Source organism: Rhinopithecus bieti, unplaced genomic scaffold (genome assembly GCF_001698545.2).
Source record: "Rhinopithecus bieti isolate Rb0 unplaced genomic scaffold, ASM169854v2 scaffold_19, whole genome shotgun sequence".
NCBI lineage: Eukaryota > Metazoa > Chordata > Mammalia > Primates > Cercopithecidae > Rhinopithecus > Rhinopithecus bieti.
The window spans coordinates 1,212,478-1,225,678 of record NW_016803360.1 but is presented as its reverse complement, the minus strand read 5'-3'; the positions used below and the strand labels follow the sequence as shown (position 1 = coordinate 1,225,678).

The following is a 13,201-nucleotide window of genomic DNA, read 5'->3' as shown; positions in this document are numbered from 1 at the left end:
AAAAAAAAAAAAAAAAAAAGAAATTAAGAAATTTCATGGTTCTATGAATCACCAGATAATAATGTATCTCTACTTTCATTTCAGAAAGAAACATACCATGGACTACAAGTCTCATTAAATAAACATTGTGTGCTGGAGGCCTAAGAATCAGAGCTACTCTTTCTGGTTTCCAAAAAACTGGGTGCTGCACACTACAGTGCTACCACTGAGAGAGTTGCTCCTGAGCTGTTGGGTAAACTCATTTGAGCTCTCTTCTGAATTCCACCCAAATGCTCTTTGTATGATGGCTACCAGATTTCCTACACAGACAAGAGGAAATAGAAGGTATGTACTTTATTGAAATAAGGCAGACCCCATACCCCTGCATCCATTTTGCTCAAGAAAGGAGCAAAAGAAATGTTTACTCTAGGTTTCAAAGCCAGTTGACGATGCCAGAATATACCCAAGCCTGCCACACAGACCAGAGACAGATCAAGTCACGAGTTCCATAAAGCGGAAATTAGTTTTTGCAACAGTCAGGAGTACATTTAAAAACAAAAAACAAAACAAAACAAAAAAACCTGTCTAAATATTTCAGATGAAAAGCTCCCTCTGATCTGGCTAAAATGCACACTATATCCCAATTTCTTTTCTTTTTCCACTTTCAGGCACTGCTACATAAACCTGTCAGTGTTATTAATGCTTCTCAGTCTATTATTCCATGGATTACTAAATATGGGAAGATCAGATAAAGAGGTCCTTAAAAGAAACAAACGTTATTGCCGTTGTGGGATGAACAGTTCTGCCCTTCCCTTTTCTATGGCTTAGGGTGCTGCAGGCCCCCAAGGAAGAGTGTGTGCCATAGAAAATAAAATAAACTAGCTCCATCGAATGCTCAAACAATAAGCCATAGAACAAAAATGCACTCTCTCAAAATCTTAAAAAATAATTTACTTTAATAAAAAGTTTCCAGAGTATTGTTAGCTGAGATTTTCAACGATGACTATCATTCAACTGTGACTGTTATTTTATACTTCAAACCATTTTGCACAGTTACTGCATAATAATGTTTTTAAGTCATTTGGCTTTTCCCTCACATCGTGTCTCTTTTCCAAAACCTATAAATAACCTGGAAATGACAAGTGTAGATGGTTTCAGAAGTTTGATAGTGATCCTTTTCATGTAGAGACTATGATCTACCCTGCAGCCTCAAATGCTATTTGTTCTCCACCCTGCCCCTGTCACACCCTGGTCTTTGCCCACGTTTCAGGTAAGTGGGACTGGTTGTCTCTTTGTTTTCACACAACAGGTTGTCTTTATTCACTCCTCTCATGTTTACTTCACCCTGCCGAATTAACAGCTCTTATTTATATTTTCTTTCTTCCTTCCGTTTTTCCTTTCTTCTTTCTTGCCTTCCTTCCTGCCTGCCTTCCCTCCCTCCCTCCTTCCTCCCTTTCCTCCCTTCCTCCCTTCCTCCCTCCTTTCCTTCCTTCCTTCCCTCCTCTCCTCCCTCCCCCTTGTCTTCCCTCCTTCCCCTTCCCCTTTCCTTCACTTCTCCTTCTCCCCTCCCCTGCTATCCCCTACCCCATCTTCCCTTCCCTTCCTGTCATCCAGCCACTGAGTAACTACTTTACCTAGACCCTGTGCTTGGCTTTTAATACCTTTTTCTTTTGTGTCAATCCTCCAACATTGATTTTTTTAAGATATGAAAATGGAAACAATCCAGTGTTGTTTAGTGACCAACATATTGCTCTGTCATATAACTAAGGATTTGATATCAAAAGTAAAATAAACTCAAGTGCATATTAAATTAGAATGAGAAAGTATTTTATCTTTAGGAAGTTGTATTAGTTGATTCCGGCATTGCTATAAAGAAATATCTGAGACTGAGTAGTTTATAAGAAAAGAAGAGGTTTTGTTGGCTCACGGTTCTATAGGCTGTACAGGAAGTATAGCAGCAGCTGCTTCTGGGGAGACCTCTGAAAGCTTCCAATCACTGAGGAAGGCCAAGCAGGAGCTTGTACCTCACATGGTGAAAGCAGGAGCCAGAAGAGAGGGGGGAGGTGCCGCATACTTTTAAATGACCCGATCTTGTGAGAACTCACTCACTATCTCTAGAACAGTATCAAGGGGATGGTACTAAACATATCATGAGAAATCTGCCCACATGATTCAGTCACCTCCCATCAGGCCCTACCTCCAACATTGGGGATTGCATTTCCAGCATGAGATTTGAGCAGGGATGACACATCTATATATCAGAAGTCACAAGTGGAAATAGAAAACATATGAGAAATTGGACAGTTACATAATGAAGAGATGGAAGATTTTTACTGGTAAGAGCCAATGTCCCAAAATGTGAAAATCAACGGAACAACTAAACTGATTTCAAAAAGAATTTAGGCCAGGTGTGGTGGCTCATGCTTGTATTCCCAACATTTTGTGAGGCTGAGGCAGGAGGATGGCTTGAGCTCAGGAGTTCAAGACCAACCTGGGTAACAGTGAAACCTCATCTCCACAAAAAATAAAAAATTAGTCAAGCATTTTGGCACATGCCTGTACTCCTTGCTACTCAGAAGGCTGAGGTGGGAAGGTCGCTTGAGCCTGGAAGGTCGAGGCTGCAGTGAGCTGTTCCATTCTGGTGACAGAGTGAGATCTTGTCACACACAAACACACACACACACACACACACACACGCACAAATGTAATTCAGCTTGATTTGTGTTTATAGAAGGGAATAAATGTTTTGTGCATTGGATTTGTTAATTAAGAAAAAGAGCATGAAGGTAGTATTGAGAGGTGACAACATGCTAGCAGCCCTCACCGGAAGGGGCAAGATGGGTTCAATTCATCATGGGACTGTTTGGAAAAACCCAGGAGAAGCCTCCCAAAAAACCGGTCAATGAGTGGTCATTGAAGATAAGAAAGGAAATGAGAGTTGTGGACAGGCAAATAAGCGATATCCAAAGAGAAGAAGAAAAAGTGAAATGGTCTGTGAAAAATGCTGCCAAGAAGGGCCAGAAGGATGTCTGTGTAGTTCTGGCCAAGGAGATGATCAGGTCAAGGAAGGCTGTGAGCAAGCTATATGCATCCAAAGCACATATGAACTCAGTGCTGATGGGGATGAAGAACTAGCTCGCCGTCTTGCGAGTGGCTGGTTCCCTGCAGAAGAGCACAGAAGTGATGAAGGCCATGCAACGTCTTGTGAAGATTCCAGAAATTCAGGCTACCATGAGGGAGTTGTCCAAAGAAATGATGAAGGCTGGGATCATAGAGATGTTAGAGGACACTTTTGAAAGCCTGGGTGATCAGGAAGAAATGGAGGAAGAAGTAGAAATGGAAATTGACAGAATTCTGTTTGAAATTACAGAAGGGGCCTTGGGCAAAGCACCCAGTAAAATGACTGATGCCCTTCCAGGGCCAGAACCTTCAGGAGCGATGGCCGCCTCGGAGGATGAGAAGGAGGAAGAGGCTCTGGAGGCCATGCAGTCCCGGCTGGCCACACTCCACTCAAGAGCTGCCATTTTATGTATCTCTTGCACTACATCTCTGTTGTGAGGACTACCATTTTGGAGAAGGTTCTGTTTGTCTCTTTTCACTCCTTGCCCAGGTTTTGGGATCGCAAAGGGATTGTTCTTGTAAAGGTGGCGTAAATAAATGCATCACTTTTAGGAGTATAGACAGAAATATCTTATTGTGGGGAGGGGAAAGAAATCCATCTGCTCATGAAGCACTTCTGAAAATACAGGTGATTGCCTGAATGTCAAAAACTCCTTTTGTCTATAAAACACTATATAAATGAATTTTAATAACTTTTTGCTTTAGCACTTTGCCCCACTGTAGATTGCCCCGCACAGTAAACTTTCCAGGTGTTGGCTTCCCCAGATTGCTTCATTTGTTGGGCGTGGAAAGAGTTGCTATGGCCAGGCATATGGGATTTGGAAGCTCAGCAGAAGTGACTTCTGCTCTGTGGATGCTGCTCCCCAGCTTTCACAGACATGGTGTGACAGCCATTCTTTTATCTATTTAACCAAGAGGATGCTTGGGAATTGTGCTGCTTTTCCTGTTGGCTGGTGGCTTTATTATGTCCTAGGGTGTGTATGTGGGTCTATTTAGAGCTTCTGTCTCTTCCTTCCCATTGCAAGTTGCACCCAGATCAGAAGCTGTAAGACTAGGTCTCTTTCACCTCTCAGTGCCTGTCCCTGCTTTGAGCTGGTTGTCTTGTGCATGGGACATGGGCCTTCCTATCCTTGTTTTCTCAAAGTCAGGAGCTGACCAGGAGTACACTAAGATGTGGTCATGCATCATAACCAACATTCTCTCATCTGGGACATTCTTAAGATACATTTATAAATCATTTCAGCAGTAGCACTTTGTATGTGTTGAGAGGTTACAGAGCTTTTCGACATATGCAATCTCATTTAGTCTTTACAAATAAGGAAAACAGCACAGTTTGGGAAGTATCAGAGCTGGGATTCAAACCCAGATCCTCTGGTCCAAGTAGTATGTGCACTGAACTAATCAGGCAGGAAAAAAGCCCAGCCACTGTCTCACAGATTGGTTTTTGTATATTGTAGCAAAATCCTGAAACAATAGGGTCCTTCCAGTCTTATCATACAAAATGGCAATCTTGGCTGGGTGCAGCGGTTCATGTATATAATCCTAGCACTTTACAAGGCTGACACAGGAGGCTCTCTTGAGAATAGGAGTTCAAGACCAGCCTGGGCAACATAGCAAGATCCTGTGTCTACCAAAAAAAAAAAAAAGAAGTCATTCTTGACTCCAGAGGACCCTCCTATTACTCTTGATTTCATCTTTAGAGTATAGTTTAAAAAACTTTTTAAAAAATCAGTTGTAGGTTCACAGCAAAATTGAACAAAAAGAAATTTCTCATATATCCCCTGCCCTCACACATGCATAGCCTCCCACCACTATCAATATCCCACACCAGACACATCATTATTGCCCAAAGTCCATAATTTACATGAGGATTCACTCTTGGTATTGTACATTGTATGGGCTTGGACAAATGTATAATGATATCTACAATTATGGAATCATACAGAACAGTTTCACTGCCCTAAAACTTCTCTGTGTTTCACCTATTCATCCCTTTCTTTACTAATCCCCTGGCAACCACTTTAAAAAAAATTATTTTAGGTTCAGGGGGTACAGGTGCAGGTAAACTCGTGTCCAGGGGGTTTGTTATACAGATTATTTAGTGACCCAGGTACTAAGCCTAGTCCTCAATAGTAATTTTTCTGGTCCTGTCCCTTTTCCCACCTTCTACCCTCAGGTAGGCCCCAGTATGTTATTCCTTTGTGTCCATGTTATTTCACTCCCACTAATAAGTGAAAACACGCAATATTTGGTTTCCTGTTCCTGTGATAGTTGTTAAGGATAATGGCGTACAGCTCCATCCATGTTCCTGCAAAGGACATGATCTCATTCTTTAGCAACCACTTTTTACTGTCTCCCTAGTTTCCCTTTTCTAGAATGTCTTATTGGAATCATACAATATGTAGCCTTTTCAGACTGCCTTCTTTCACTTAGTAATATGCAATTAAGGTTCCTCAGGGATAGTACGAGATGCCACCTGGCGTTTACAGGAAAAGGCTTCTAAAATCAGATGCCTTTCAAACTCTTATACCAACCTCTGGAATTGGGCAGCATGGCTTTTCTCCTTTCTAGGTCCCATGGCAGCCATTTTGCTGTTACCCACCTTTGGGCCCTATATCTTTAACCTTCTTGTCAAATTTGTCTCCTCTAGAATCGAGGCCATCAAGCTACAGATGGTCTTACAAATGAAACCCCAAATGAGCTCAAATAACAACTTCTACCGAGGACCCCTGGACCAACCCATTGGCATTTTCACTGGCCTAGAGAACTCCCCTCTGGAGGACACTACAACTGCAGGGCCCCTTCATTGCCCCTATCCAGCAGAAAGCAGCTAGAGCGGTCATCGGCCAAATTCTCAACAGCAGTTGGGGTGTCTTGTTTAGAGGGGGGATTGAGAGGTGACAACATGCTAGCAGCCCTTGCTCTTGGTGCCTCCTCTGCCTTGGCGTCCACTCTGGTGGCGCTTGAGGAGCCCTTCAGCCCACCACGGTACTGTGGGAGCCCTCTCTGGGATGGCCGAGGACAGAGCCCGCTCCCTCTGCTTGCGGGGATGTGTGGAGGGAGAGGTGCCAGGGAGAACTAGGGAGGCGTTCAGCGTTCGTGGGCCAGCGCACTTGGAGCACCAGTGGGTGCGCCAGCCCCAGACAGTGAGGGGCTTAGCACCTGGGCCAGCAGCTGCAGAGGGTGTGCTGGGTCCGCCAGCAGTGCCAGCCCGCCAGGCACTCAAATTCTCACTGTGCCTCAGCTGCCTCCCGGTGGGGCAGGGCTCAGGACCTGCAGCCCGCCATGCCCAAGACTCCCCTGACACTCTGGGGTCCTGCACAGCCAGAGCCTCCCCAACGAGTGCCACCCCCTGTGCCACAGTGCCCGGTCCCATGGACTGTCCAAAGGCTGAGGAGTGCGGGCTCACTGCACAGGACTGGTGGGCAGCTCTGCCTGCAGCCCCAGTGTGGGATCCACTAGGTGAAGTCAGGTGGGCTCCTGGGTCTAGTGAGGACTTGGACACCTCCCCGTGGGGGGCAGGGCTCAGGGCCTGCAGCCCACCACGTCCCAGCTCCCTCTAGTGGTGGGCTCTCACGCAGCCTGAGCCTCCCTGACAGGCGCAGCCCCCTGCTCCATGGCACCAGGTCCCATCAACCACCCAAGGGCTGAGGAGTGCAGGTGTGGCTCAGGACTGGCCGGCAGCTCTGCCTGCAGCCCCAGTGTGGGATCCACTAGGTGAAGTCAGGTGGGCTCCTGGGTCTAGTGAGGACTTGGAGAACTTTTATGTCTAGCTAAGGGATCCTAACCGCACCAATCAGCACTCTGTGTCTAGCTCAGGGTTTGTAAATACACCAGTTGGTACTCTGTATCTAGCTAACCTAGTGGGGACTTGGAGAACTTTTCTGTCTAGCACTCTGTCTAGCTCAGGGATTGTAAATGCACCAATCAGCACTCTGTCAAAACAGTCCAATCAGCTCTCTGTAAAATGGACCAATCAGCAGTATGTGGGTGGGGCCAGATAAGGGAATAAAAGCAGACTGCCCAAGCCAGCCAGCGGCAACCTGCTTGGGTCCCCTTCCACACTGTGGAAGCTTTATTCTTTCACTCTTTACAATAAATCTTGCTGCTGCTCACTCTTTGAGTCCACACTGCCTTTAAGATCTGTAACACTCACTGTGAAGGTCTGCAGTTTCACTCCTGAAGCCAGTGAGACAATGAACTCACCAGGAAGAACAAACAACTTCAGATGTGCTGCCTTTAAGAACTGTAACACTCACCACGAGGGTCCGCAGCTTCATTCTTGAAGTCAGTGAGACCAAGAACCCACCAATTCCAGACACAGTATAATAGAACACAGTATATAGTACCATTAATTTAGAGTTGAATTAGAAAGATGGAGGAATAGGAAGAAAATTAAAAAGAAGAAGATAAAAGGAAAAAATAATATATAAACAAAGACACAAAACAGACACAGGATAGGGTAGGGAAAGAATGAGAAGAATAATTTATGTTCAACATACTCAGTATCAGGCACTATATTCGTGCTTTATTTATAGACTTAATTAAACCCACATAGAACTCTGAAAAGTAGGCATTAATTACTTTGTTTAATAGATGGATATTATTAGCTAAGAGTGGAAAGAGGATATACATACCTCCCCACTTCTCATAGCTCTGCCTTTGGGATCAGCTTATTAATACAGCCATTCTGCTCTCCTCCTGTTTCAAGGGAACAGGCTCAGCCCCTGTGTGCCAAATCTGCTGTAACTGACTCAAGAGAGCTGTGTGATTTCAGGGGTGAGTGTTACGAAACCAGTGAACAAATATACTTAAGTCTCATTCTCCAAAATACTATTGCAACAACACTGCATAACAAAGAAACACAAAATTTCAGTGGCATCTGGTAACAAGTATTTATTTCACTTCTAGATGTGTGGGTCAGATGGTGAGGCTCTCCTCCCTTGTGTGTTGTTTGTTCATTTGTTTGTTTTGAGACAGAGTCTCGCTCTGTCGCCCAGGCTGGAGTGCAGTGGTGCCATCTTGGCTCACTGCTGCCTCCGTTTTACAGATTCGAGTGAGTCTCCTGCCTCAGCCTCCCTGCCAAGTGCCACCAGGCCAGCTAATGTTTGCTGTTTAGTAGCGATGGTTGCACCATGGTGGCCAGGCTGGTCTCACTCCTGATCTCAAGTGATCCACTCGCCTTGGCCTTACAAAGTGCTGGGATTACAGGCAAAAGCCACAGTGTCCGGCCTGCATGTGTTCACTCGGGGGTCTCAGCAAAAGAAACAGCAGCTACCAAGGGAAGCTTTCTGCGTAAGAAGAGCAGAAGAGCAGAGGTACAAGAGGGCAAGCCCTCCTCCTCAAATACATTTCAAGTATTTGAAATGCCTCAAATATGCTTACATCCCATTGACCAAAGTAAAGCCACTGGGATAGACACTTTGCTTTAGAGTGAGTGGCAAAGGGCAAAGCAGCAGATACAGGGAGAGAGAAAGAATGTGGTCAATAATTTAATTTACCACACTCTAAAATCCCCAACAATTATAATCAAGAAAAATGGAAACATGCAGGCAGCTTAGTAGGCATTTGAGGTGTTCGTGTTTTTCCCCCCACTTCCACTAGCCAGCTATACTTTCAGTTCTCTGAATGAACCATGCTGTTGCACACTTCTGTGTCTGAAATTGGTGGGTTCTCGGTCTCGCCGACTTCAAGAATGAAGCCAGGGATCCTCGCAGTGAGTGTTACAGTTCTTAAAGATGGTAGTCCAGAGTTTGTTCCTTCAGATGTTCAGATGTGTCCGCAGTTTCTTCCTTCTGGTGGGTTCGTGGTCTTGCTGTCAGGAGTGAAGCTGCAGACCTTCGTGGTGAGTGTTACAGCTCTTAAAGGCAGTGTGTACCCAAAGAGTGAGCAGCAGCAAGATTTATTGTAAAGAGTGAAAGAATAAAGCTTCCATAGTGTGGAAGGGGACCCAAGCGGGTTGCCCCTGGCTAGCTCAGGCAGCCTGCTTTTATTCCCTTATCCGGCCCCACCTACATCCTGCTGATTGGTCCATTTTACAGAGAGCTGATTGGACTGTTTTGACAGAGTGCTGATTGGTGCATTTACAATCCCTGAGCTAGACACAGAGTGCTAGACAGAAAAGTTCTCCAAGTCCCCACTAGGTTACTAGACACAGAGTACTGATTGGTGTATTTACAAACCTTGAGCTAGACACAGGGTGCTGATTGGTGTATTTACAATCCCTGTATTTACAATCCCTTAGCTAGACATAAAAGTTCTCCAAGTCTCCACCAGACTCCGGAGCCCAGCTGGCTTCACTTAGTGGATACTGCACCAGGGCTGAAGGTGGAGCTGCACTCCTCAGTCCCTGGGTGGTTGATGGGACCCGGCACCACGGTGCAGGGGGCGACACTCATTGGGGAGGCTCCGGCCGCCTGGGAGCCCACTGCGGGGGTGGGGGTGGGAGGGAGCGGTTCCGGCATTGAAGGGGTGGCCTGCCCCTCCACACCTGTGGGCGTTTCTCGTTAGGTGGAACTAGTGACTTGAGAAAAGAAATGAGACACAGAGACAAAGTATAGAGAAAGAAAAAGTGGGCCGAGGGGACCGGCGCTCGGCATACAGAGGACCCATGTCGGCACCAGTCTCTGAGTTCCCTCAGTATTTATTGATCATTTTCTTTACCATCTTAGAAAAAGGGAAGTGGCAGGATAATAGGATCATCCTAGGGAGAAGNAGATGTTCCATTGCCCAGGGACCGGCAGGAGACAGATGCTTTTCTCTATCTCAACTGCCAAGAGACCTTCTTTCCTCTTATACTAGTCCTCCTCAGCACAGACCCTTCACGGGTGTCCGGCTGGGGGATGATCCAGTCTTTCCCTTCCCACGAGGCCATATTTCAGACTATCACGTGGGGAGAAACCTTGGACAATACCTAGCTTTCCTAGGCAGAGGTCCCTGCGACCTTTGGCAGTGTACGTGTCCCTGGGTACTTGAGATTAACAGAATGGTGATGACTTTTCACAAGCATACTGCCTTCAGTCACTTGTTTAACAAAGTACACCCTGCACAGCCCAAAATCCATTAAACCTTGAGTCACCACAGCACATGTCTCTTGCAAGGATAAGGTTGGGGTAGGGTCACAGATTAACAGCATCTCAAATACAGAACAAAATGGAGTCTCTTATGTCTACTTCTTTCTATATAGACACAGTAACAGTCTGATCTCTCTTTCTTTTCCCCACAGGACATGGTGATGGTGGGCTGTGGGTCCCGAGCCCTGCCCTGCAGGGAGGCAGCTGAGGCCTGGCAAGAACTCGAGTGCAGTGCTGGCGGGTCTGCACTGCTGGGGGACCCAGCGCACCCTCTGCAGCTGCTGGCCCAGGTGCTAAGCCCCTCACTGCACTGGGCCGGTGGTGCCGCCCGGCCACTCCAAGTGCTGGCCGCCGAGCCTGCACCTGCCGGAACTCATGCTGGCCTGTGTTGCCATGTTGCCCAACTCCAGAGGTTGGTATAAGAATTTGAAAGGCGTTGTCTGATTTCAGAAGAAACCTTTTCCTGTAAACGCCGAGTGGCATCTTGTACTATCCCTGACTGGTTAGTGTAAAAACACTTCCCCTAAGAAGATGTAGAGTCCTCCTTTCTCAGCAGTGAGGAGGTCTAGGCCTCGGCGGTTTTGGAGAGTCACTGCTGCTAAAGAGTATATTTGGGATTGAAAAGTAAGGATAAATTTCATTATTTCTTGCTAACTGTCTGAGAAATCCTTTGAGAGGCTGGGCGCGGTGGCTCAAGCCTGTAATCCCAGCACTTTGGGAGGCCGAGACGGGTGGATCATGAGGTCAAGAGATCGAGACCATCCTGGCTAACAAGGTGAAACCCCATCTCTACTAAAAATACAAAAACCAGCCAGGCGTGGTGGCGGGCGCCTGTAGTCCCAGCTGCTCAGGAGGCAGAGGCAGGAGAATGGCGTGAACCCCGGAGGCCGAGCTTGCAGTGAGGCGAGATGGTGCCACTGCACTTCAGCCTGGGCCACAGAGCGAGACTCGGTCTCAAAAAAAAAAAAAAAAAAAAAAAAAAGAAATCCTTTGAGAGCGTGTGGTAGTAGGATAATGAAGTAGATAAACCAGCTATTCCGGTTCCTGTAGCAGTAGCCATTTCTAACCCTACAAATAGGGATATTAGTTGTATGACTCTGCACTGATGGACTTAAGCTGTGACGGGTACTGATAAGGTCTGATTTCCTGGGGCAATATTAATGTTGGGACTTAGAAAGACTAAGGTGTAGGTGCCTGTCCAGTTAGTGGGGAGGCAGATATAGGTCGACATTCCAAATAAGAATATGCCTTGACTAGGTAGACAGAACTTTACCCTGGCTTTTAAAGGAATAGGGTACACTGTTTTTTCTTTACTGCTTCTTTCTTTACTCTTTCTTTACTCTTCTACTTCTTCTTTGTCTCTCTTTTTCTGAATCTCTTTCTGTCTTTCCTTGTCTGTCTCTTCCTCTCTCTTTCTCTGACTTCCTGTCTCTCTCTCTTTCTCTTTCCTTTCTGGTGGTCTTTCCTTGCCTCTGCCAGCTGCTTAGGCTGCTGTTCTCCCTCTCCTTCCCATTTTGTTGGCTTTGGCAGTGTAAGACTGCCACTTCCTCGTGTTTTGCACAGCATGCAGTAACTCCATGATTTCCTTGTGGTATTTAATGGGGTTCCTGCAGAGGTTAGGAACTCCATTTCTTTCCGTATTTCAGCATGGGCATGTAGNTTAAAGGAATAGGGTACACTGTTTTTTCTTTACTGCTTCTTTCTTTACTCTTTCTTTACTCTTCTACTTCTTCTTTGTCTCTCTTTTTCTGAATCTCTTTCTGTCTTTCCTTGTCTGTCTCTTCCTCTCTCTTTCTCTGACTTCCTGTCTCTCTCTCTTTCTCTTTCCTTTCTGGTGGTCTTTCCTTGCCTCTGCCAGCTGCTTAGGCTGCTGTTCTCCCTCTCCTTCCCATTTTGTTGGCTTTGGCAGTGTAAGACTGCCACTTCCTCGTGTTTTTGCACAGCATGCAGTAACTCCATGATTTCCTTGTGGTATTTAATGGGGGTTCCTGCAGAGGTTAGGAACTCCATTTCTTTCCGTATTTCAGCATGGGCATGTAGTAGTAGATAAGCATACTTGCTATCTGTATACACATTTATTCGTTTTCCCTTTCCCAGTTCTAAGACTCGGGTAAGTGCCACTAGTTCTGCTAACTGGGCACTGGTCCCTGGGGGAAGAGGCTTACTTTCAAGTACAGTTACATCACTAACTACGGCATAACCTGCCCTTCATATCCCATTCTCCACAAATGAACTTCCATCAGTATATAGGTTAAGGTCAGGATTAGTTAAGGGGACTTCTAAGATATCATCTTGGGCGGCATAAGTGTGGACTATAATTTGGTGGCAGTCATGCTCGACTGGTTACATTACTTTGAATCTGTTCATGTCTGTCTGGTTGAGTGGTAACATGATAAATATGTAGTAAAAACTTTTTTAAAAAAATGGCAACTTAACAAAATATAGTGCTAAACAGTTTATTTTTTTATAGCCTTTCAATCACTTCCTCGTTCATGGTATAAATGGAACCACTGTAGCTATACACCAAGGATATGCTATTCTCTGGGTTGTATGTAGCTCATCTATTTTAATTTCTTGTGAATATTTTAAATCAAGGCAACAACTGGAAGTTCTCTGTCCTTTATCCTAAATTGACCATAAGAACACCCCAGAGTGGCATTTCAGAATATGTTACTGACATAGAAGAATTTGGATTCCTGAGCACTATTTACTGTTGTGCAATTTCATCACACAAAGAGATTGTTTGTTCAGTTCATTATATTTGCTTGCTGACTACATGACCTTTGCCTACCTTGCATAATGCTTCATTTTCTTCCACTTCCTTTTTGCAGGAACTGAGTTACTTTCTTTTAATCATGGTAAAGGACTGACATTAACACATCCCTCCTTTACCCTACCATGGGGCCTTCCTGCTGACCTCATGAAGAAGGACAAAATGTCAGCGAGATTCACCGTGAGATCTGATATGATGAAAACAGACGTGAAAAATCCAGACATTGCCCACATTGTGACTCCTGGAGAGAGCATGT

The 13,201-nt window shown here is 45.5% G+C and overlaps 1 pseudogene; it reads left to right on the top strand.

The window, feature by feature from the left end:
* Positions 1-2,808: 2,808 nt before the first annotated feature.
* LOC108534161 (charged multivesicular body protein 3 pseudogene) lies at positions 2,809-3,537 on the top strand (annotated as a pseudogene).
* Positions 3,538-13,201: the final 9,664 nt, after the last annotated feature.